Raw genomic sequence first — 26,970 nt, forward strand, 5'->3', positions numbered from 1 at the left:
TAACACAGTCTAGTCTGCACAGGACAGTGCATTCTAATCAATTTAATGCGTGGCCAAATCACCTTCTACTATTTTATGAATTCAACAAACACCGGTGCACCGATCACATGGTTCAGAGGGGTGACCCTGAGTCCCTTCATCGAATCCCATGATCCGGGGCACAGCTTTGGCATGAGCAAAATAGATGTCCGCATACAATAGATACACGGTGATACTTCCAAAGAGCTGATCAGCTGCGATCCATTATTCATCTTTGAAGAGTTAATAATAAACAATAATGACAGGAAAACCAAAATATATGGTTCTACTAGCAAACTCGCAATGACAGCCACTTCCCATTAGGGTGACTTCCACCGGGCGGAAAATGAGTCCTGTGTGAATTTATTGTGTTTATCACTTGTGTCTTCCGTTTCATTTTTCACGAAAAATGTTGTGACCGGTGGATTTATTTGCCATCAGGTTCGTACAATATTCAGCAAATTAAAAAAAATAGCATTAACATAATTGTGATGCTGCAAACATACAGAATAATAGGAGATAAACAAAACATGCTGTTTAAAAACCTTTCAGCCGACAGCTTGTGTCTAATAGGGAGTAAAGTTCAGTACAACAATCAAAGTTTTAACGTACTGTTTTCTTTCCTCTTTCTTTTTTTTTTCTTTTTCAGTCCTGGGACATGTTGTCTGATATGATGAACTGGCACCGAGCACTGCAAGTTATGAGCCTGCAGATTGCACCTTTAATATTTGGTCCAATGGGTCCAACAACTCAGTTATTATCATTCACTGGTAATGTGGAGGCATTAATTAGCGGCTTGTACTTCTGAGTAGTTTTATGATGGCTAATGTCCCTCATTAAGTGAAATATAGTTACTCAAGGACATAAAAGAATCCCTCAACAGCACAATTAATCTTGATTTCACTTGTGAGAGTAATTGGATATCTTCTGTAACTTGCTCTGTGATGTTGTATCTCGGAGTCTGGCAGTCTTGTGTGTTTACCATCTCCTCTGCAGCCTCCAGCAGGGAAAAGCTGAACACACCACCAATCTGTGTCATTACTCTGTCACCGCATCAAATCACATGATTAGCTTCATGGGGCAGTGGAGGAGGCCTGCTTGGTACGACCGGTGGCTGCGGTCTCTTGGTAATGGTCCGGTGGCACTGTGATGGAGGGTTGTGTGCTGTCCTCCATGCAGGGCCAAGGATGCACCATCATTCAACCTGCCGTAGATGGCCTCAGGGTGAATCTTGTTCTTTACTGCTCATGTTTGTGAGAGTGTAGCGCTGCAGTTTCCTTCCTGGAAATATTGCTCAATGGTAACAGTTCTTTTTGCGGGGATCCTATCATAAACATGGTCGGTGAGTCATTTGGAAATAGGCCATGCAATTATTTGCCTTGTACAAGGCACAACAGAGGTCTTTACACTAGACGTTAAAGAATTACCACACCATTAAATGGGATAAAGAGTAGCCTATGCAGGAGTATCTAACAGGGCTCGGTGCCTCTGTGGAGGGACAGTTTGTCGATGCAGCCTTTTATAATGCAAAGCCTTATAATTATCTCACGCCCGCTCATTTCACTCTGACATATCGCTTTCCTAAATGTCAGTAGGAACAACCACTGCACTTCTCTTCCTCCAGCTCAGGAGAGCCTTCCCTGCACCACACTGCTATGATGATGGCAGTGCTTTACCACTGAACGTGTAGGCCCCCCCGCTGGGGGAATAGCGGTTCAGGCATCACCGATCGTTGACCTGGCTATTGTTGTTTGTGATACTTACTGGTAAACTTTTGCAATCAATACAACATCAGCCAGCGGAGCCCCTGGGAATGAAAACCTGAAACAGCACACTTAATCTTGGAGCCGGCCCCTGCTCCCTGCTCTGCCGCTAAACTAGGTAGTTGGCCTACTTGATGCGGCATTATTGCCGCAGAGGTCAGACGTGAGCTGTCTCGCACAGCGCCTGATGAATGGCTGTTTTTGATAAAGCGCCTCTCCCATCCAACAAGAGACATTTAATAATGATGGACCATAACTGCACACAAAAAAACCTTGTAGAAGAAAAGGGAACCCCCACCACCACCTCCCCTTGCCTGCCTTTCTCCGTCTCAGACAGCAAGCAGCTAGCCATATTCAGCACACCTTTGGGCTTTCCTACAAATAAACCATAGAACTACGATTATCCACACCAGCACGTAGTAATTTTCACAAGTAATAACAAGTAGACGCATGTGTCCTTTCCTTTTTCAAACCCTAGATGTGTTCTCAGTTCTGCTTCGATTTATTCAACATGATTGAAAATATCATGGAATACACCTTCAAAATGTGTTGTGATCTTCTCAGCATATTTTGATGACACCTCATTGGTTGGATGCAGCTTTTTAGCCTGATATCCCAGAAATGTGCAACAGTGAAATATGTGTTTAAAGCACCGTGACGGCTACGACTATGACGGCGTGCACCGGAATGCATTCATGAAGGTAACAGTGTTAAATAGAAGAATTATGTCCACGGTAATGAAACTTAGCATCCACTCAGACTGCAGAAATCCCCTCTCAACAGCCATCTCCGGAGGCACCCGTAAGATAATTGAATGTCTTTTAAACTGTGGATGATCATTTAGCCAGCTCCATGGTCAAGGCAGCAGACAGCAATTTTTTGCAATCTGCCACTGTGATGAGCAGTTGAATCAGCATGTGTTTAGCCTAAGTGACTCTAAACAAAATGCAAATATCTTAAATGAGTATAGTTATGAAATTGTGCTGTGAAATTAAATGCCATTCTCAGGAAAACAAAGCCCAGTATGCTGTGACAGTTTTGACATAAACAATGCCTTCAGTGACAGGAATAACAAATTAATTGGAACCATAACACATTCCCTCTAAAGGTGAGGTAAACACACCTGACTGTATATTTTTCACCATCAGTTAAATCTCAATTGGATCTAAAAATAAACCCCAAGACATTGAACAATTTAATGGATTTTGACATCTCTGCATTATGCTGTCACTCCAGTATAAATGAATCATAACTTTGCACTGCACCAAGGAATTACCATGTATTTTGAGAAAATGCATTGTGCGCCAAGCTGTGAATTATGATGTGAGATCAAAATAAATGTGTAATGACTTTGGAGATGCCCGGAATAATTTATTGGGTGGAGACGGTGCCACATTGAAACAAGAGCCTAATACGGAAGATTCAGAAGCTCTGTGTGCCGACACGGCCTTAAATGTGTTTGAAATCTGAAATGTCAGCATTAGATAGGCAAAGAATCTAGCCTGTTTACTGAAGCTTGGTAAATGAAGGCTTCATTTGGGATGCAGTGGTATTCAATTATGTGGTTATTTATTGATCAAAAACAATGTATGTCTGTCTGCAGCATGTAAAGATGAATTCAGAGGATAAAAATAAAGTGTCAGGGAAATTGGCTCATGAAGGATTGCATTTGATCTGGCTGAGAATTCCAGAATAGAGATAAAGGACCCCTGTGTTCACAAGTGGCTTGGCAATGTATCTGCAATTACAGGTGAATTACAATGGATTTAAATGAAACAAAACATAATTATACCAATGAAAAAAAAAAAATCAACCAGAAATAAAAGAAACGAAACAAAACAAAAAAAACATAACATAACATAACATAACATAACATAACATAACATAACATAACATAACATAACATAACATAACAAAACATTTTTATAGAAATTTAATGCAAATAGACAGAAGAAAACAAAACAATTTTTGAAATTAATTTTATGAAAATTAACAAAACAAAACAAATCCAAACCAATTTTACAAATCAATACAAAAGAAATCAGCAAACCAAACCAAACAAAACAAGTCATATCAGAACAGAAAAAGCAAAGCAAAGCAAAGCAAAGCAAAGCAACGCAACGCAAAGCAAAGCAAAGCAAAACAAAGCAAAGCAAAGCAAAGCAAAAGAGAATGTAGTTCAACTGAAAAATCCTGCAAAATAGCATGAAAAAAAAAGTCAAAACAGTGGTTTGGTTTCAGGTCTAGATTGAATCCTGAATTTGAGCTATTTTAGCAGCAAATGATAATATTGATGATCCCTGAAAAAATATTCACCTGTGTTCATCTTTCCCTGCCGTTGCCACCGGGGCTGGCCCAGTGCTTTGTGCAGAATACAGTGTGAAACTTTACATCTTCTGCCCCTCTGTTAGCTCATTTACAGGGCTCAGCTGAAGTGTGCTGGGGTGTGTGATGCACCAGCGCACCCACTTTACATCCCTCCTGTAAACACTGTCTATTATATTATTCACAACAGTGTCCTCAGGAGAGATGGATCCCGGTGAGACCCTCCTGAATATGGAATGCCAGCTATTGTGCTTACCTGCTGCCCCATAACAACGTGGCTCAGAGTGGCCCTTGGATGGTTCTCGTTCAGATCTCTTTAGCTGGGCTGGAGGGTAATCCCTGGACAGCCGGGGCCTCTCTGTTGTCTCCTGGTTGTTTTCTGTGTAGTTCATAAATTATAGATGGGCCATGTCGAGGGCCATCATGCTGCCTGATCCCTGTCTGTGCTGACAGCTGTATGATGCGCACTGAGTGCAGCAGATTGGGAGCTCAGAGTTTCATCAATAAATATCACTCTGACCCTCACACTTGGCCTTGTGTCAGTGGTCAAGGTAATGGCTTTTTATTATCGTGAAGGGCAGCCCAGCGTGGGGTAGTCTTAAGGTTGCTCGTCCATCTCAGGTCTGTAGACGCGGAGACAGACAGAGGAGGGAGAGGAAGCGAGTGAGAGATGAGAGAAGTAGCTCGCTTCAAGTTTAAATGGGCTGCGCTGCTATTATGTGAAGCCCGAGGATGAGTGTGGATGTTTGACAGTGAACAGCGGGGAGCTTTTGTGTGCTGCTCCAGAGGAAGTAGTGATTTTCATGGGCACATTATTGGATGAAATTAACCTTATTAACCAGCTGTGATGAATTCTATTGAGCTCACCGCTCACAAAGATCTCCAAAGAAACTGTGTGAGTGCGTGGCTGTTTTCATTTGTGTGTGTGTTTGCCCAGCCTGTTTCTGTGTGTGTGTGTATGTGTGTGTGTGTGTGTGTGTGTGTGTAAGTGAGTGCCTCTGCTGATGGCTAGCTCTAACTGCCCGGCTCATGGATGACAGGGCTTGAAATGCCATGATTGTGTACTGAAAGCTCAGGCAGCTGTACATGCAGCATGATGTCTTCAGGATACAGGTTTTTAGACAAAACAATATAGAACAGAACAGCATTTTGTTTAAAGTTCATTCATCAAAAGGCTGCATATTTTGAAAAGGGTAAAAGCCCCACAACCCTGTCAGGGAAGCGCAAAGGCTAGATGCTATAGATTACTTTAATCCCCTGCCAGATATAAAAAGGATAATTACATATTTGTGGTGGAGGCTGTGTGGTGAAAAAAAAATCAATACAGCCTTTTTTGTATGACACTTCATTAGTGGGAAAAAAAAAAATCCTGGAGCTCAGAAGAACACTGCAATTAAATGGTTCTGCTACCTTAGACTTTGTAATGGCTCCATATTATTATATTATTACCCAGTTTATTTGAAATAGTGGTTGCACTTGTGGAGTAATTGGAAACCATTGATTATGTACTTTTATGTCTACACTCTTGCACATCATTATGGAGAGAAGCAATAGTTAGTTAGCCTCTCTAATGAAGCACTAATTGCACTAAGTAGGTTAAGATGTTAGTCAAACTGCACTCAACTCAAATCACAGCACAAAGACTTCCAATTAATCCGCATAAACTGACTAGCAGATGTTGTGAACTGCATATCTTGCAGATTTTATTTGCTTTGTGCATGATTCTTTTTCCGCAAATAGAAATCCATGCGTATCGGTCCACTTGCAACAGATGAGGCTGAATAGGGAGAGGGAAAAATAAGGGCCGGTGGGGGGAAGAAAAAAAAAAAGCAAGGTGATGCGATACAAAGAGGCCACTTCTCCACTGCCATCGCGTTGAAGAGCGTTTTTGTAATGTAGGCTCCCCGCTGATAATGTCAGCCTTGTAACATTTGCTGGTAATTGTTCAAGTGTCTGTTAACTCCTACAACTGTGTAAGTGTTCATTTAAGGGGGCGAGGACCTAGCACTTACCTCAGTCCCTTTCATAACTCCAGTGTGTCCACTCATAATGCATTTAATACATTATGGAGACGGAAATGACAAAATATATGACACTGTACTACTTTACAGTAATATCCCAAAGAGTACGACGAGGCTCGAGAGGGAAGGAGAGAGAGAGAGTAAACGAGAGAATGTCAGGTGGACAACGTAGCCCATAAGCCAGACCTGAAACCACAATAATGCAAGGACATGGTGGGTCTCCTCATAGCCCACTGCCGCATGTAGCAATTACAAGAAAACACAAAAATCGAATTCTTTAAATGGCACCCGATATGGTTACTAAACAAACCGGTGTGTTCATATAAAAGTACGTAATTGCACATTTCCGACTGATCGCCGATATCAGGATTAATCCGCATGATAAAACGAGATTTTCTCATCAAAATTGAAATTTTTCAAAAACCCAAAATGAAATTTTTCCCATGCAGGAAATGCATTAACATGGCATTCAGTTAGATATCACTTCTAGAAATGTATTGTGTTTTCCTATTGATTCCTACTTGAAAATGCCCATTTATTTTTCACGAACCTATTGAAAACTTAATACGACATCCATTTAGATTTGTGCAGAATTCACTATCGGTGGGGGAAAAAAAATAAATAAAATCAAAAAATGATGGATTGTCCATTTGCACAAATGAATTACCCCGTCCACATATTAGTGTAACACATTACCCACAGAGGTCATTATGGGAGATGCAGGCCGCCGCCGTCTCCGAAGCGCCGTCGCTATTGGTGTGCGGGGGCCCTCATAGATTGCCGGCACACTGTCCCCCATCATGGTCCTCTGTGGAGAGAGTGATGCTGACAGTACACTCCTGGCAATCAGTCAGCTCGCCACCCACCACTATGCGCTATCCGAGATGTGGAGAGCGAGCGGGCTCTGGTTACAGCTTAAACCCTGCGGCGGCGGGAAGACTTGCCGCCTTTGATCTGTTTCTTTCCAAGGGCTCAAACGCTCACACTATTGTACGCTTGAGAGACACTTCAGCCTCCACTACCCAGGATGAAAAAAAAAAAAAAAAAAAAAAAAAAATTTACAAGCGCTGCCCGCTTGTTACGGACGGCGCCGATTCCAATTGAAAATAAATGTGCAAATGGGGATGGAATTTCACCATGTGGTACAATTGCTTTGATAGGAGCCGTTTGATGAGCGCGTTGAATAGGCTAAGTTGATGTAAACTGGAGTATTATATGTGGGGTGTAGACCTCTATCAAGACCTCTTATTAACGGAAGCGTGTTCTTGGTGGGATCTTAAGAAATCCCCTGGTTTTATAGGGCTGTCTGGGGAGAGGGTCAAACCCTGTAAGCTGTCATTGCACATGAAAGGATTAATGTCATCTTATAAGAAGGGAGGGGAAAGCCGTCTTATAGTTATTTATTCTGTTTCATTCACATTCTGCTGGCTCTGTAAAAGAAAAAGGCTAATGTCTGGTCTAATTTGTAGCCCTTTAAATTCCAGACAGAGATTCTTTACATATCTCTGGAGCTCATGGCTCCTCTCGGCGTAGCCCCTCTCCTCCTCTCCTTGTGGGATTCCTCTTAAACCCGACCAATTTACTATCTGAGGCAAAGTGAAGATTTACATGAGTTTGTACTTGAATGGCTCCAACTCTAGCTTCATGCACTAAACACTCCCACTGTAATTACCATTCGTGGATCCTGCTCTCTGATACCTCTCTCTCTCCTCTGCACCTAGGCCAATTGAAGGGGAGAGAAAAGGAAAATACTTATTCCCCAATGCTGATTCTTAGTGCTCCTTGTTCAGGATCTGTAATTGGATCTGTGTTTTCGACTCCTTGCTAATAAGCAGCTTACTTTGGCTCCCTCTAGACTTGACCCACTACATTTTTGTTTTATGAATTTTACAAGGGGATTTTAATAGATGCTTTAGGCTATGCAAAACATAGGCTGAAGGGGAGCCATAATGTGGAAGCCTTGACATCGAGCACGCCTGAGTTGCTGCTTATCATTGCGGACAGGCCTCATAACTTTCATTAAGATTGATGTCGGACAAAAGGGAACGTGTGAGAAGAGGGACATGAGAGAATATTAACCTGTGCTCCTGTAACTAACTATAATTGTTTTGCATTCGGTCTCTCCTCAGACGGCCATCCTCATTATCTTTACCCGTACATGACAGCGCAACTGATTTTAGTAGCCGTGCTTGTTAGAGGGGATTGGAGGTCAGGGCAAACTGTAATCTGCCTTCGGTTATTTTCATGGTAGAATTCCAAGGCCAGGGGCTGAAGAGGTGTATCACTGTATTTTACAAACATAACACCTCATTTCCTTTCATTTTACAGCCATGTAATTGTTTCTAAAGTTCACTGCTTGAGGCCATTGAAAGAAGGGGCAGGTCGAGAATCCATTTTTTCTTTTTTCTTTTAATGTATTGTTTGTCTTTTTCTTTTTTTTTCTTTTTTTTCACCGGCCAAAATGGCTTCGTTTTCATGTCAGTGTCACTTGGTCCGCTCGCGTGCACGAATAAGCGACTATCTGACTAGCATTCATGTGACTTGGGAAAGGTGGAGCTTGAGCTGAGGAGAGAATCTCTGAGGCAGATCCGGGCAGCTTTTTGAAACTTTTATTTTTCAAAAAAACCTTTAACACATGAAAATTATCTATCTGTTTCGAAGTGGGATTTAGAATGACTATCACCCCAAAAAATATATAAGAATAAATAAATACACATATATTTTAAATTGCAGGAATACATTAAGGGAATTTTTTTTTTTTGTTGATTATCAAAAATCCTACAATGTAGATTTTGAATACAATAATGCAAAGTAATGAAATGGAAATTAGAAAAACCCAAACATATTGCAGTGAGAACTTTTTCCTTTCCGCGAAAATCAATCAGAGTTATTAACTGAACGCTGATATAGCTTGTGACGGAGTCCAACCAGTTGATTTACCGCTGTACCTACGGTATATTAACCTAGGAGTAAGAATAAAATCGGTCCCTAATTTTGGCTCAAAAAAAAAAAAAAGAATAGAAATTATTATACTCTTCAAAATGATTGATACCCATTGATAAAGTTGAAATATGTTTTTTGGTGAAATTAAACTCAAAACAGATTTTTTTTATTGAATATTACGGGGACGACCCATGTTGTCCTTTAAAAAAAAAAAAAAAAAAAAGTCTGAGCGGACGATGGAATTTACATTTTCTCGTCCGTGGTCATCTTTCTCTCTAATATAAGAGCTTGCAGATAGCCCGGTGCTCATTTAGAGACGGGAGAGTGACAGTGTCAACCGTACAGGGTCACATAAATGAGAGGGATGAAAAATGTAAAGACAAGTGCTGACCCGTAGCCTACCCACAGTTTCTTCAATCATTAAAATACTTTCAGGAACCACGGACGATTCCATTATTCATTATGGGTTATAGGATATAAGTGATTTTCATCATGCCTGTCTCCATATCTACATTAAGCCAGCTCATTTGTCTTGGAAAAAAAGGGAAAATTTTAAGAACATTTCCGACATTTCTTCTGATGAATGAGACAGGTGCAGCCGTAGAGGTGAATATTCAATGAAGATGAAGCTTCCCTCAAAGGTACTAACTAAGACACTCTGTTGGGTATAGGAACACTAATGACCAACACAATCACCTATCTTGACACGAATATCACAGATAACAAGGAGAGGTGGGAATAGGTGTAATGCTCTCTCTTTCATCCTCACTCTTCCCTCACTTGGCTCTCTATGGGAAGCTACCAAGCACGCTTTACTTCATCACAAATCTAACGTGGCATCGAACTTTTAAAACCCTACCTCAGCTGTTGTATCTTTCTCCTACCTCGCTACATCTCTTTCTCTCTCTCTCTCTCTCTCTCTCTCTCTCTCTCTCTCTCTCTCTCTGTCTCTCTCACTCACTCTCGATTGGTAATTCTCCCATCTGGAGGATGTTTGAGAGAAACAAAGAAACAATAAGAGGAAGTTGGGAGAGGGGGTGTCAGGCTGTCAGTAATCTGACAGCTATGGTAACTACCCTCTAATCCAGACGGCTCCAGCCACGCTCCGGCCTGACACCCGTGCCTCTGACTGACAGCTGAAGACCAGGCACATTCCACAGGCAGAAGTGACATCCAGTCTATTAAGGCAGACAAGCACAAAGCAGAGATTTGCCCTGACTGCCTTGTACTGAAGCCGACTATGGGGGTGATTGGAGAGGTCCTGGAGAAGGTGTCAGACTCAAGCTCAGATGATAACCATATTGTAATGATGCTGCTGGACAATGAAGTGCCATGATTGCCCATGCTGACAGCGGAAGTTTATGTCTGGATAGCGCCCCCCCCCCCAACCCCACCCCACCCACCCACCCACCCAACACCACCCCGACCCACCCCTCCTCACCACTGCATTCACAGGCAGCTCACAACACACACGGTCTCCAGGTCCCAACTGCCAGTCAAAATCCTGGCCATAAACGGGTGCACTTCTTATTCCGGCACAAGAGTGCACCAAACAGTGATCTCTAATGGACTGACCCGAGGCATGCTGTGCTGACAGGGAGAGCAGGATAATTGTTGTTTATCTTCCTCCTCTTTAGATATCACTCTTCGCATAAAGACACTTCTCAGTGTTCATTTGCTGTAACGCATTTGCCCGGAATCCTCTTTTATTACCAGCGCTTTCCTCGAAAGAGCCATATGTGATAGATTTTTGAGCCGTCCGCCATGGCAGGAAAATATGTAATTGGTTTCACTTAAGGTTAATTATTTGCCCCGGCAGGTCGCATTGTGTAAGCCGTTCATTAGGATACACTTGCGACGCGGCGAGCAAATGAGATGAGCCGACTGCGCTTTATTGTAGGTTTGCTTTTAAAATTCTCAAAACCAAGCAAACCTTAATGATACTCTCAGCAGCCTATATAATGGAACAAGTTTACATAAATTAGACCGCAGAGCTGCCGTTTCTTCAGACAGGCCAGAATGTTTGTATTGGAATTCTTCGGCTAATTAGCAGTGCTAAAAAGTGGACCCCAAATATACGCTCCGCTTCATATTTGACCCCCCCCCCCCCCCCCCCCCCCTCGCCCCGCGTCTGCGCATTAAACATTTCACTCCCTGCAAACATGATTCATGATTTTGGATAGATACATACATACATGCAGAGATACACAGATAGATTTCCCTATTAATGTTTGATCTATGAAGCGATTCCTTTCAACAGTCTACAGTAGAAATTATATTAACGGTATGAAAGATACATTTTGCTTTGAATCCCCTCACCCTCAGCACAACATTCAAATAAGTCTTAGACATATTGGTCCCTGGCGAGTTCACGAAAGGTGGCATTTCCCCTCTCCCTTCCAGCCAAAGCCAGCTCGTCTTCCATCTTACTTAGCTCGTCTTGATGGAGACTCAGGGTGCATGCCTCGCTAAGTGACAGGGAGTTAAGTATACATTCACACCATCCTGGGCTGCTAGTTAAGTTGACAGAGAGGTTCTGCAACCAGTCGGCCAACATGAAGCTCATTCACACTTCGGTCAGACCCATGATAGAGACCGGCTGTTAAGGGATTTCATTTGGAGTTCTGTATTAAAGTGTTTATTTTATTTTATTTTTTTTACGTACGGGGTATTCGTATTCCTCCGCGCTTCCGAAGCGTACAAATCATAATGACATCATCACACGTTTTCGTACCCGACCCGACTGTGATGCATTTCTGTCGGACGCTGATGTGAATTTAGAAATTCGGAACGAGAAGTGGACAAAAAAAAGAAAAAAAAAAAAAATCAGCAGAAATTTGTTTATGAAACTCATCTCCTTTGCTCTTTGCTCTTTGAACACGAGGGCCAACAAAGCCATAATGAGACAGATAATTGTGGATTTTTTTTATCCTTTTATTTTTTTACTCAGTGGATAGTTAATTGGTTGCCACCAGTGTCCCAGGAAAGGTTAAATTTATGGTTACATGTCAGCAATTACAGTCCCAGCTGGCTTTGTTCATCTGGAAACATCCGATGGCGAAAAAAGTCAATGTTTTGGCGACAAATGACAGATCCGACATGAACACATTGCAGAACCATGAGCTGGATGTTGCAATCTCTCGCAGCATCTCACAGTCTGCTCTGTGCATAATCTCTCCCTTTTGAGTGTAGAATCAATGTGTGCATAATCAAATTCCTATTGACAGCACTCATATCCTTCTCGCTGTGGCAGAAAAGAAGATCTTGAAATGGGGAAGGATGAATGCATTAACATCTTTTCTGTCAGTCTAGCGGATAACAAAGCTCCTTGGCTCGGTGTTAACACTGTAGATTAGGTCAAGTTTTTACCCCTCTGAGTTCCTCTCCTGTAAATGACGAGTTTTGATGTGAAACAAGCAACATGTCAACGCAAGTTGAAAGATGTAGGCATTTTCTGCCATGTCACAATGACAGGCCCCTGAATATTTGGGCCATTAGGGGCTTATTAGTGAATAAATGACCAGATGGTTCAGTGATGCACAGAGATGGACAGAACTGGATGCTACTAATCAGCAGTGTCTGTAGCTCGGTGTCAAATCATGCGACATGGTAACCCATGGCAACAGAATAAAAGTTAACATTAGCAAGTCAATTTGAGATCTGGCTGCTGTAAACAGGGTTTCAAATAGCCCTGCTTTGCTGGTTTGAAGAAAAAAAAAAAAAAAAAAAGAAATAAGGAGAACGTCTGTGTTTTCCGGAGTGCAAATTGAATTTGAAAGCGAATGTTTGCTATTTGCACTTCATCCAGGACCACAATTTTATGTTTTTCTGCCTCATTCAGAGAGATATTTCTGGGGACAGATAAATACATTATATCACAAATACTTGTTATTATCAGTATGCGATGCCTTTTCAACATCTGCAAAGGCAACCAGCAAAGCAACAGCTCCACATTTATAAACACTTAACAAATTGAAAGTCCTTCTCCTTTCCTTTTGTCTGACAAACACAGTTTTACCACTCACATGAGCAGACACACACAGACACAATTGTTTATTTCAACAGCACCTCACTTTTGTGTTTGTCAATATGTTTATCTTGCTTCCACTTTTGAGGTGCTTTGATTAGTTTGATTCCAAGATGCCCCACCATCTTCTTTACAGGAGGTAACTAACAAATTTGAAACTGACCATGTTTGTGCTTCAGTATAATTGGTGATGGGTTGTTTTGTGACAGATGTGAGAAATAACAAAAAAAAAAAAAAAAAAAAACGTGGGGTGCGCCGCATTACTCAGAGCACAATGGAAAATACTCCATGTTGGAGCTGCATATGAATGCGTGTGTAAACATGTGGGGTCTCTTTAATTGTATGGTTTTCTTCCAGACCCGCAGCTGACTTAAACAGGCAGCCCTGTTTTTTTAATAGAAGAGAAGAGCTGTTTGAAGACCGGCTGTCACTTCTGATTGCTCTGCCTCTGTCCTATAACATAATCGATCACCTGTCTACTCATATCCCTACTTTTAACTGGAGTTCCTCCGGTCATTAACTTAAAATGAGTAATTCATCAGAACATATTACCACCCCCCCTTAGCCCCTTTGATTAATTTAATGAGTGCAACGTCATTTTATTTATAGTAGAATAATTTCACGTTTCTATTTGCTGCCATCAACTTGGGTCATCACTTAATTTCGGAGATTTCTGCGATACAAGCGCACAATCTTATTTCAAATTAACGCGTGGAAATCTCTTCTGCAACCACATCCTTTTTTTTTCTCCCTGAGCCTTGAGTATCATTAAGCTGCGGTCTTTTTTGTGCAGATTAAGCATTTTGACTTAGTGATGTATTACGATAGTGATGTTTCTCGATAAACAAATTAATTTGAATAATTTATGTACAAATACTACGTGCCACTTTATTATAGCTCCGAACAACGGGGCGGGCAATAAAAAATAGATATTGTGAGCTTTATGTGGGGAGGGGGGGAACAGTGGGACTCCGTGTTATTACTCCACGCCCTCCACCCCCCCGCCCCCATTATATTGAGTGGGAGTGCATTGTTATTATTTGTCATCATATGCTAATTACACATCATTAATGTTAGACCTTAATGGCCCCAGGAGTGGGTAATAGGCTGTAAGGCTGAGCTGGGTGCTTGCAGGGAATGTGAGTCTTGGGGGAGAAAACGCATGCTAATGAAGCTGAGACCTTTTATCTTTGCAGATTAAAAGGGAAAAAGATCACAACCCTCAAAATAAGTGTTTTGACATCTATAATTGGAAGAGACAACAAGCTTTTGTTCTATTATAGGGAGCAGGAGGCATCAGGCTGGGTGTATAAATCTCTCCAGTGAGCTTTACTCCCTGGGTGCCTTCAGTCAGTTAGCCAAATGAAATCTCACTGCTGCTTTCATGCTTTTAGCTACAGTTAGACAGAAGATGGAGTGCTGCTGCTTCCAAAGGAACGCGGAGTCTGTGATCTGTGCGCGTACACGTGTGAGCGTGGAGGCTCGACTCTCTCAGATTAATGGTTACCCTTGTATGCTGAATATAAAGGAAAGTAGTGACCCTATTGAGGGGATAGAACAAAACACTTTCCTCGCTCCTGCACGGTCCACTTTTCTTTCATGATCACGGCTGACCCGCTGACTTCCTCGCGGTGATCTTGGCGACATTTAGTCAAGCATTTCAAGTCGGATCCGCGGACTTGTGTCGAAGGAAGCGGCGGAGGAGTGACTGCGTGTGCGCATCTGGCCCTCTTCTGCAGGTCTGGCTCGGTGCTGAGGTGAACAGCACAGCGACAGCTGGTCCAGCGTGGCTCCATGTTTGACCCCCAGCACCACGTGTAGTCCTGGGTGGCCAGCGGCACTCCATACCCTGAAGACATGTATGCCATCCTGAACACCTGGTGGGAGGGAGCCCGCCTTAGAGCCTGGCGTCTACTTGCGCTTACATTGGGCTAGGGATAGCGTTGAGGTGAGTAAGGTAGTTTTCAGGGTCTTTGACCCTATCAGCCCCTGACACCTTAATGACCCAAAAGACTCAGAAAGCAGGGGGCCTGCTGACTGCCCATTTGCTCTGTCTCCGAGGTCCGAGCCCAGAGGTCCTGTCACCACATCGCAGCTCAGCTGTAGGCCATAAGTGTAATGACCTACATCTATCCATATAGAACAATATGTATGGCATCATCGGCCTGTTTATTCGCTTTGACCTGCCAACTGTTACGAAAATCGCTCTCTCTTCGTGTGAATGCCGATATTTTTAATGTGCGGTGCACTCAGACAGCACGGCTGCATGCAAAGGCAAATACATCCGCCTTTATTTCACGAAATCTGCGCCACAGTTTGTGCAGAATTCCTCTTTGTTTATTGAAAAAGGTTGATGTGATGGAACAATTATTGCATGGAATATCTCTCTATAATGAACACGTGTGATGATGATGGTAAAATAAGTCTCCTTGGTGGCGCCAACCGTTGTAGGCATGAAAAGAAACGAGCGGGGCAAGATGGCACTCGGTCATAGGTTCAAGCCTCCCTTTGCAATTATCCCGCTCATCCCACAAATCATTCAACGTCAAAAGACCAAAATTTACGAGGGAAATGCCGGTGGTATCATGCCAGTTTATTTAATTATTGCTAGTTATCACAATTACCTTCTCTTTGACTCTTGCATGTATGTAATAAGAATGTTCCTGGGTGCCTTAGAGAAATGTGAAAGGTCACATGTCAGTTTTAATATAACTAGCGCACCTCTAATGAAACACTGTTGCAAATATGTGTTGAATACGAATGCATTAATTTCTTAAATGTCTTTCATATTTGCAGGCGCCTCAGCCTTTTTAACTGGGATAATTTGACAGCAGCCCCCTGCCTTCCTCTGACAGCTCTGAGGAGCGAGGGCTCAGCACCTGCGTCCACCCAAGCATTAAACCTCAGATCCTGAACTCTCCTCACAAATGAACTGTCAGATCATTACTGCGCGTGATGCAATATAATCTGTCTCAGAATTAGCATTTGGCCAAGTCCACACAGGGTGTTTTTTTTTTCCCTCCCATCTCTTTACCGTACATCTAGCCCCCTCAGAAGGCACCGGTTTGAATATGCATCTCTTCACATTTCCATGAGGGACCCATGGGGAGAACAGGCAGAGTGCAGCTTTCAGCATTAGCATGTCAGGAGGGAAGGGTCCTTTTCTTCCAGGGTCCCACTGCAGATGCTCTGCCTCACTTGTTCATTACAATTGCATTTCATCAGCTTGATGATGTCCACATGTCAATTGAGTGTGAGGATTTTGCACACAAAGGAGCCTCTGGGAAAATGACTTCGCTGGCTAATCAGCTGATTATCATACCTCAAACAGGGCCGCGGTGCTGTGTTACAATCACCGGAGAACGAGGTTCAGGAGACGAGCATAGGACGAGCCCAGATAGGCAGGCGGCGAACAAATTTGATTAGCCAAACTCTCTTGAAAGCGCATCGGGGAATGCAAAGTAAGCAAAGACATGCTAGCGGTGCACCGGGCAAACCCAAGAGAGCACTGGAATATATATGCTTATCATTATTTTTAATTCCTAGCCTATGAGCCACAAGTGTACATGTGACATCCTGCTGTGATACCATAAATATTCCTTTATCAAAATAAATAAAGGGAACTAAATAAAACAGAAATGCACTGCACATTCCTTAAGGAGATCCTCAAAGATCTGAATTGGATATTAATTAATTTAGAGCATCAGTGTCAAACATTTTATGTTTATGATATTGATTTGCATGTTTTTCAACTCATACTGGTGCCAATAACAAATCAGGTATCAGATGGGCTTTAATCAAGTAAAAATAATTAATAAGATTGACTTTCATGATGTTATATTTGAAAGACCACCAGAGGGGTCTGATAGAAAATCCCTCCAGGAACTTTTGTTTGATATTAGACCCCGATGCTTGTCGTGACTTGTGTCATGAATGATTGAGGCGAAAGGTGCCACAAACATCTTAAATGCTTAAACGGGCGACCAAATGCAGAAATGTAAAAACCCGATGGTTTGAAAAGGCGGTTGAGGACAAAGATCCAATTTAAAACCGGACGTTCTTTTCGCGCAAAATCCCGTCTAGTGTCTTCCCGAAATACTGCAAGGTGCTTCGAATTCTTTCGGCTTCTGGCGCGGCCGGATAATTGCGGACGATTATGAAGGCCGTGATTTGTGATTTACAAGCGGGGATCAGAAAATCTATGGATTTTGCGGATTCTTCTGAAAGCCCGTGTCATCTCGGTGACACGGCGACAAAACAGGGTGAAAGGGTTGTTGGGATAGACCATCAAGGTTGGGAACCTTTGTCATGTTGTCATTTCTCATGTAGTATTTTGTTTCCAGTTTAACGGTATCGCGGCCGTTTATGGATAACAATAAATAACTTTAAAGCTTTTGTTTATTTCTTTAAACAACTTGAAGCGTAGGACAATCATTTTTTTTTACCCTATAATGGAGCTGAGCTTTAGAAGTCAAACTCATTCATGGGTGATGGCCTCATGGGTGTTTCTGCCTTGGCAGCGATTCTATTTGTGATTTTCATGGTCAGGATCTTGTGGTACAGAGGACTCAGGGGGCTCATCTTTTGTTTTTCTGAAGATGTTGTTTTGTTGGCTTCATTGTTGATTTCCCTCCATTTGAGATGTGAACACGTTCTGCTCAAAATAAACACACAAAATTGCGTGCTAAGCCGAAGACAATTTTCAGGCGGGGATCACCTGGTGGCTCGGTCACTGCGAACGTTATTTTGATTTGATTATTTTGTAGATGATGTTAATTTCAATTGTAGTTAATGTTTGTTTCTGCGGGGTTTGATTTAAATGCAGTAACTACTGTCACTGACAGTAGTGGCAAAGTGACAGACATTGTGGGAAATATTTTGGGAGCGATTTTATTGCATGTATATTGGAAGTAGGCCTCAGAGACACAGGGAGTTTACAATGACTGAGGCTGAGGAATGCGAAGACACACAAAACCGGGGATGCACAATGAAAAGATTATTTTTAATCCAAACAATTACTATGATTGGTCTTAATTGCAGATGTGCCAAAACGGAAAACATGTGAAAACTGGTTAGAGATGCAACCTGTACATTTTATGGGGGAAAATACCGATGTGTAACAGTTAGGTAACACGCCTATTTTTCTTTGTAAACATTTGACAAATAAAAAAGCCTAAACAAAAGCCGATCGTGATGAATGACTGATTAGTATTCCGGTTAAAATTGTGCTTTGAACAAATATCAGTGTCTGGTTAGTGCATGTACTGCCATTAAATACAGAATTCTTTTGAGGACGTTCCGATGACTATCATGAATGTGTAATGGCCAAAAAGTATAAATTATTTAAAAATATATTGATGAAAATTCTCTGCTTCATTCAGTATGTTCCTCCAATTGGGAAACAGTAAGGTCTTTTTTTTATTATCATTTCATGGTTATTATTATCATCATTATTAATAGTAGTAGTAGTAGTATTGTGTTGTTGTTGTTGTTATTCTTATTTGCATTCCTTTTGTTATTGTTATTGTCAGTGATCATTTTGGGAGGGTCAAGCATTGATCGCCCCTTCACTCTTGAACTGCTGGAATGCATTTTAGTTTCTTTTATTGTTCGAATGAAGATCAAGCAGCTACACGTAGTGGTAGTGAAGTCACAAGTGACCTGAAAGCCCAATTATAAATTCTGCAATCTGCATTGTTCTTGGAGCAAAAAAGAATCAATGTGCTGAAGGCATATCCCCATCAGAAGACCTAATGATGTCTTTCTGGACCACAGCCTTGCACACTGCATAGTAATCTTCTGCTAATTAGGTTTATAATGCTTAGGCAGGCCTCTGCATCAGCACAATTCCAGAGAGGGCGGAGAAGAAGTTATTTATTTATCTTTCTGCCTCATTGTTATGGTTCTTGTAATTAAAGCAAAAATTATTTAGATACAAAAAGGATTTCTTGGAATTAGAGTTGCAGACACCGTATGTGTGTACACTCCAACTCCGTCTTAAATGATGACGTTGTTTTTGATCCCAAATGTTTAGTTGTCTCAGAAAAGAATATGAAAAGAAAGATTTCTCGCTTACTACGGTTCATCTCATAAACCCTGTCTCCAACCCAAGAAGCATTGAGTGTCATCGCACATGAATGGCTGCGGTGATTTAAAGCTGGATCCTCCTGGTCCTATTGAATGATCAGTAATACCACTATATTCTATATGAAATGCCCTTGAGATCCCTTCACTTGTCATATTAGAATTGTTCAATAAGTAGGATTCATTGCTGTAGTCACAGGAAACACGGTGCATTATTCAGACAGAATTTGTGTAGCGTTGTTGGCTTTAGGTTTGAATGTTAATGAAGATTATTTCCATATTGACGAATCCATTCGTTACATTGTGTTTCAAATGGGAAAAGAATAACTCCCAAAACTGCAAATTAGCATTCCTTATTTTGTCTGATGGGCAAATAAAAAAAAAAGAAACGTAAATCACTTAAATAAAGACAATGTGAAGATCCTTAGGCAAGTTTAGAGCTTGAAACCACCTCTGGTTACATGTTATTATTCCAGCTTTATAAGTAAGAATAGGCAAGAGATTTTACCTTACGTGGGAGGAATTCTTTCTTTCAGATGAAAACAATGTTTTCAGCGTTTAGCGACTTTAAGGGCTGTATAGCTTTCCCTAAGATAATTCGCAACCTGCTGATTTATAACACAGAACCAGGTGTTTGGGTTTACTTCGGCTTACAAACTACATTAAACTAAATACTTGAATTGTTTTAAGTACATTGAAATTGAGATATTGGAATCTTTATCCTAAAAAGCAAAAGGAACAACAAAAAACAACATAAATATCAAACAAAAATTAAAAAAAAAACTACCAAAAAAAAAAAAGATTGAGGCCAGAGCTTTTTGAATGCCAAGTCACAGATGGATTGAAAGGCTGTGGAAAAACTCCTCTTGCCGAATTTGCAAATTAAGATCTATTTTACAAGATGTAATTCAAGTCCCCTTAACCTTAATTCCATTCTTCACCGATAAGCCCCCAAAAATTGTCGCCATTATGAAAAAAAGAATTTGTTTAAATAGTAAGCGTCAGTCTCAATTAAACTGCAGCCAAAGCTACACGATTGCCAGCTGAATGTTGAGAGGTCATAGGTCATTTCTTGGGTGCTCTGTGATCACGGATCAGGTGTGTTGAACTGCCGAAAAACATGAGAGAAACTCAAGATGAATTAAGAGGGCCGGTACTTTAACGCCTTAATTTCAAATGATTAATTCCAAAAAAAATAACACGTTAAGAAAATAAATGCCTTCTAATCGCGCTTTGATTTGCATCGCCGAATGTTTCTCAGCACACGAGTTCCAGGGGGGACGGATTACACCGACGGACGCTGTGATGTCATGATGGTCATGATGGTCAAGGTAGCTGAGATAAGAAAAAAGAAACTCACAAAATGGAAGTATTTACGAAAATGCCGTTCTTTGCATTTCATGCGGGTAATTTAAGAATCACGGGAGCAATTCCATCCTGTGTTACCACCTCAATGCGATCACGCAGGTCAGTAATATTAGCCTTGTGCAAGTACTCGGGCTGGTTGTGTTAACTTTACTACAAAATGTAACAGCATTGCTAATATGAGACTGAAGATTTCGAAGTTTAAGCCCAGGAATATTCATGAATATATATCAGAAATCAAACAACTTAAATCAGTTTTTTCTTCTGGTAAATTTTGAAAATTGATTAGGATTCAATTCATTTCAACCTTAATCAAAAACCTCTAATTAATTGGATTGTTTTTTACAATTGAGTACCCCACCTATTAATAAAACATTATATTAGTTTCTCGGTCTTCCAACCCAAGAGTGTAGTAGTTCTAAATATAATTGTCATTAAAAATGTATCAGTGAGTATGTCTTTGGATAAATAACGTTACAAATAACAACGGGAAGTACGGAAGGAAATGTTCCGGGGTGATTTTCAGCAGAGATTTGGCAACGCAGCCATAAACATTTTTGCATGTTACGTGGCAGTGTTACGTGGCCCGATGTCAGACGCAGTTCGCAGAATAGCGTTAGTGTTTGGACGGGGCTGTGCCATCATTCCGGCTTCCCCCTATTTTTGCATCTATATATGTAATTATTATTTAGCAGCTGGACTTTTACAGATCTGTAAGTGTAAAAACGACGCAACATTCCCGATTCCTGACTGTGAGTTTGCTTCGGTTGACCGGCAACCAAGAGAAGCATGGTGGCCTGTCATGTTTGTGAGATGCTGAACTAATTATTTCTCCAGACATTTAGTCGGCTTTGCTTTTTTTCACAAGACATGTGGATGTATAGTTGGCTAATATGGGCTGGATACATATCGTATCTGGGGGGGTGCAGGTGTGCATTAGCTCACTATATTGTTTTTAATGGTCGTCAACTGCATAGATTTGAAGCTCTGGCCAAACGGGGGGTGAAATCCCTTTCTGACCGATAACACCACCGTTTCTTCCAGAGTTTAACCACCTCAGAAATGTCACCGGGCCCTAATTTCAGCGCATCTTCTCCTTGACGGAAAATGCATCAAAACACCAGTGATGTCAGGGCGATGGAGTAACTGTATCTTGGAAACTTTCTTTTCATGGTTTGGAACTTAAGTCTTCATCTTTTCTCAGGGAGGTTAGTAGTCGTCTTCCTTTTCTCTGGCAGATGGTTAACTGACAAGCTTTGGAAGATGTTATCCTGCAGCAGAGCTCATCTCCAGCTCTGACAGCCCGCAGCACCTGCCAAAGGATCTTCTTACCTTCACTCTCAGCAGTGAGTGAGCAATGCTCAAGGCTGAGGGAGATGGTTCACTCTCCCCGTGTGTGTGAATTTTCTCAGCTTGTTCCCATGTTTCCTTTCTCTTTGATTAGACAAAGGAAGCCAAGGAGATACTTTCATGGATAATGAGACACCAGACAGAGGTTTGATTTGTTCCCCCAAGTTAAGGTCTCACTTGGGCTTTTGGCAGACATCTTGAGTCTAAAATAAGGAAGAAAAAAAAAAACACTGACAGGAGTTGAGGTTCCTTCAAGACATGAAAAAAAAAGTCCAGTTAATATAAGTGTGCAAATAAACAACAACTTTACGAGCATTTCTGTTGTGTTATGAAGCGGTTGGTTATTTGAGATAAGTTGATGGTGCCACTAAACCTTGAAATATTACTTGCCAACTATGAAACAAGTAGAATGAACTACATGTACTTTTCTGTTTTCTTCTCCGAATTTATTGTGGCTCATCTCTGAACTTGATACGTTTGAAAAAGTTTTTCTTACCTTTTCTTGAAGTAAATTCATCAGAAAATACTTCTTAAAATGTTACCTTTCCTGATGGGAAGCTTAATACTGCATGGGACAAAACCCCCCCCCCAAAAAAACCATTGATAAATGCAGAGTTGTTCCACTGTCTTTCTGAAAGAGAGTTAAACCTTAGTAATATACAGAGGAGTTAAAAGTCCCCCCCACTTTGACTGGTAAAATCTGGACACAGCTGACGAGGTAGATGAGAAGACTTTAATTTGCTCTCCTTCCTATTTCAGTGTCTACAAACTTAAGGTCTTATATGTAATGCAGTCGTGACCATGATAGATAAGCCGGCATAAGTCTACAAAGCCGGCTTCAATGCATCTGAGATTAGCACATCTCCTCCGCCCGAGACTCGGGCGGCAGCGGCGATGACCCCGGCCTTGGCAGCAGGACAGCTGGACATAAAAGTCTTCGAGAGCCCGGGCAGTTCCTCACAAGAGCTTGTGCCATAATTAGAGCCATAATGGCATCTGAATGCAGCGCAGGTTAATGAAACTCTGCCTCTGCAAGGAAACCAGGGGCTTTTGGGTAAAGAAAGCAGCGGGGTTCTGTCTGGAGCTCGATGATAGCAATTTGCAGAGTGAGTTATGTCCCATAACGTCAACACAGTCAGTACTATGAGCATGTTTTGTTCTTAAATGGGGTATAGTTGTACATTCCCCTCCATTAATATGCATAGAACAGCTAATGAGGCTGAACCAACTTAGATAATAAGATTCTGAGGCTGCAGCACCGCTGGCTCCATTAATGGTGTATGACTTTGTTGAGAGGCATTTGTCTCCGGATGCCTTTGGACATCAGTACAAAATTAAAAGATTCTGCGTTCAGTGGTTTGGGTTTTTTTAAGGTTGATTCGTATTTTTCGATTATGGGCCCGTTGACTTGCTACGGAGGAAGACGCCTTTATTTATTGACAAGATTAATGAGAATTAAAGGTCTCATTTACATATAATTAATTGCTTTCTTTTATTTTCAGTTGGATGTTGCTCATGATGGTTACAAATTGTGATGAGATGCGCCATTTTACGCTGCATGCTGTGAAATTGGATCTGAATCTGAAGGATTTCAGTTAAAAAACGGATAATATCACTCAAACCTGCACCCATAATTCAATTAGCAATTATGAACGCAGTGTCCTATTTCAAAGGTTGATATTTATGTTACATGTTCAAAAATCTTTCCATTTCTATGTGTATATATAGTGCTCTTCAGGCTGCCAATGTGCTGTGAGAGCAATTGTGGAGAATTTCTTGCAGTGTATTGGCAGATCTCTGGATTTTTTAAGCATACCATAAATATATGGAAAGACTATGTCCTCTAGGAGGGAAATGATTTTTGCCCTCTTCCTGTCAGCAGTTTTCTGCAGTGGTGTATTAGCATTGTCTCCTCTCAGTAAATAATGTGTCCTCATTCAGTCACAGTGAAGAGAAAGAGCATTTGACTACAATGGGCTATTATTGGCTATAATAGGGATGAAGCAGACTCTCAGGAGAGACTGGGAGACTTGTGAACTGGAAATGTCTACTGTTCATCACAGCATTTTACAGCCAACGTTTTCTCTGCAAGAATAGCATCAGTGCCCCAGGATAACTTACACTGATGCCTCACTTCATTTACACAGTGCAGTTTTGTTTCTGCTCAAACAGAAACTGCTGTTAGGTGTGGAAGAAAACAGACGAGCGGATCACTGGACCAGCCCGACGTATAGATCTGTGTATTCCATCCCTCCTCAGCCCCCAAATTTCGAGCAACATCCACTAATTTGAAAGACTTTGCTCATCACCCTTGTGAACTGGCGGGGCCTTCCCACTCAGGAATTCAGGAACTTACACTTAATGCAGCCGTGATCCGTGAACTTATGCAGTTTGATAACGGGATCAATATATGCATGTGTATGAAGTTATTTTGACTTGCATAAATAACCTTTTCAAAAACACTCAAATGTAATTTTGCTTTTTTTTTTTTTTTTTTTAACCCCCGTTTTGACCGTTAAGAAGAAACTGCCTCGTTTTACCTCACCTGCATTTCTTTTATGATTATCAGGGCTCGTAACTTGAAGAAAATCTGCATTGTGTGCATGTATCTCACACTGCTGGGCTCACGATCCACTCTCTTTTTGGCACACAGTTATTGTTTGCCTTTTTCATATATATATATCAAATCTGTAAATTCTGGTGTTGCTCCAAATTGCACTCAAGATATTCAGTTGTGAAAGAACGCTCGCATTTCAGTGTAAACGTTCTGCTCTACGACTGTCACCGGTGTGTTTATGGGTAAGCGGGGTTCTGATCAGGTTCTGCGACAGGGCTTTTAAAGACCATTTTCAAGGTATTTTTGCTTTAATGAGGTAAAGCGAGAGACAGAAAACATACAGAGCAAGTTAAAATAAGCATCTAAACTGGAAAAAAAAAACAAGCCTTAAACACTGCAGCCGTCAACTGCGGATATTTTACAGCGACATCGATGTCGGCATCGCATTAAAAACGGCTCACATTTGCTTATAATAAGCAGACTCGGAAACAACGGCCATGATCATAACACAACACTCGTCTCCCTGTCCTCTTTAGACATTAACCCCCCTCCCCCCCCACGCTGACCCTCCACGATCCACCCCCCTGGCTGGACCCCTCTCTCTGGTACAGGGCCTGGCTGTCAGGCCCTCTCCTGCGAGTGCGGCTGCTGTGATTTCCTCTGGGCCATCAGGTGGGCTGCTGCTAACTAGCCAAGCCTGAGACAGGGTGACCTCAAACCTCAACATGATGGGTCTGAATCAACAATGTGTTCGCCTAAACAGGGAGAGAGAGACCAAACAACTTAGAGAGCTGTCTGCCAGCAAGTAAACCAACAAAGCTGCATCTCAAAGTTATCTGTCCGCGGACATTTTTAGCGGAAATAAGCATCTAATACCCGAAAAGCTCGAAATTGCCGGTTTTGCTCGAGCTACGCCTTTACGTTCTCCGCTAAAAAGTGTTTACTCGGGCATGTTATTTGCTGTGTTTGTCTCAGCGGTGGCTCACAGTAGGTCTATTGTAAATCAACTGTGTGCTGTGTGAACTGTCATTATAGTGATCATTAACGCTTGTGATATCATCAGCACATGGCAGATACTTAATTATCGGATTCCCTCTTCTGTTTCAGAGGACCCAGTGTATTTTTCTTTTTCATAACAATTTCTGATGCCTGATTAGAACAGGCTCAGTTTAATGAGTTTCTCCTGTGCCGCCGTCTGAGATGGATCTCATTAGGGGTAATTATGCCGTAGTAAGAGTTATAAGGAGGATTTTAAATACGCAAGCCAAAGCTATCTAAATTGATTTTTTTTTTTTTTTCTCCCTCAGTATTGAGGATAACAGGTGAGAGTCTGCTGGTCAGGGGAAAATGTCATTTGAAAAATCAAAGCGAAAGAACGATCATGTAAATGCTGCTCTCACACTCCACCTCGCTGTGACTGCTCTGGCAAGCGTTTAGGTGATAATCAAACGTATTGACAATACTGAATGGCCGAGACTTGCCGCAATCCCTCTTTTTTCCTCTCCTGGGCCCTTCTCTGCTCTTCAAAATGTTTCAAACTTTTTCCTCTCCCACAATTCCCATGAGCTAGCCTCCCATCATATCTGAAATGCACTTACAGCAGTGGCCGTCTTTTGCTTGAGAGCTCCTTGCCTTATGCTTCCATCAGAGGAGACTGAGTCTCACAGATGCACTGCTTAACAATGCCATCCCCTGCTCCCATCAGAGGGGGGAAGGTTGTGGAGCTGCGCCCCGCAGAATAAGGGGGGCAGGTCCCCTGTGATTGGCGAGAGCTGAACATCGATGCCAGCTTCCATCTGTCATGATAGCCTATCTCTGAACCTTCAATCTGTCAAAAGCTTGCTGCCTAGTTGAAGGCTCCAGGAGATTTGGCGTGCTAAACAGATTTGACAACAGGCATTATCACTGTGAGGGGCCCGGCGAAAAACGCCATCAATGTGTTAATTGTGGCTGGAGATGTAAACTGTCACTTCTCATCTCATTTAACACTTGCTTAGCCAAATTGTCTTCCCAAACGTTTCCACCACTTTGGAAAACATATGGTAATGTGTAGGCTGACACGTTAATCCTTGACCAACAATATCTGCTTTGTGATTTGGTCGCACACCATGTTCTTTCAAGGTTATTAGGCCCGTGAACTATGGACTGTTCTGCTGTTCGTGAAGCATAAAAGAAAACTCAAGTCGGTTCCTGTTTTGTGCTCAAAGACTTAAGATTATAGTCTTGGCCCCGTGCACACTTTAATAGTAGGTTTAAAAAGATCTAATTCTTTATCGAACGTTAAGGGCAACTCGGACTTCTTTCCTTTACCTCGCTATTTGATAACGCAACTGAATATTAGCGGTGATTCTGCTTAATAAACCGACTAATGCAAATGCCATTTTTCCGGCAGTATGAGAAAAAGTGTGAGAATGACACACATCACAATCTTATATTTTGAGATTTTTTTTTTTTAATCTTCAAAAATAATGTTTAGAGTCTACACGCATGTCTCCTTTTGATTTCTCCGGGACCTTT

At 41.6% G+C, this 26,970-nt stretch overlaps 1 long non-coding RNA gene across 4 annotated transcripts in view; it reads left to right on the top strand.

The window, feature by feature from the left end:
• Window positions 1-26,970, top strand: part of LOC147234977 (uncharacterized) — a 65,845-nt gene that overhangs the window by 26,831 nt on the left and 12,044 nt on the right. For 2 of the 4 annotated variants that reach the window (XR_015106063.1, XR_015106065.1), the window contains 2 exons: window positions 14,837-15,045; window positions 15,894-18,202. The exons of 1 other annotated variant lie outside the window; for it this stretch is intronic. This is a non-coding gene — a long non-coding RNA (uncharacterized LOC147234977). Of the gene's footprint in view, window positions 1-667; window positions 3,164-14,836; window positions 15,046-15,893; window positions 18,203-26,970 lie in introns of those variants that run through there. One more of the 4 variants, XR_015106066.1, reaches the window with a different exon arrangement.

Source organism: Fistularia commersonii, chromosome 4 (assembly GCF_037954325.1).
Source record: "Fistularia commersonii isolate RoL2024-O1a breed Wild chromosome 4, RoL_Fcom_v1.0, whole genome shotgun sequence".
NCBI lineage: Eukaryota > Metazoa > Chordata > Actinopteri > Syngnathiformes > Fistulariidae > Fistularia > Fistularia commersonii.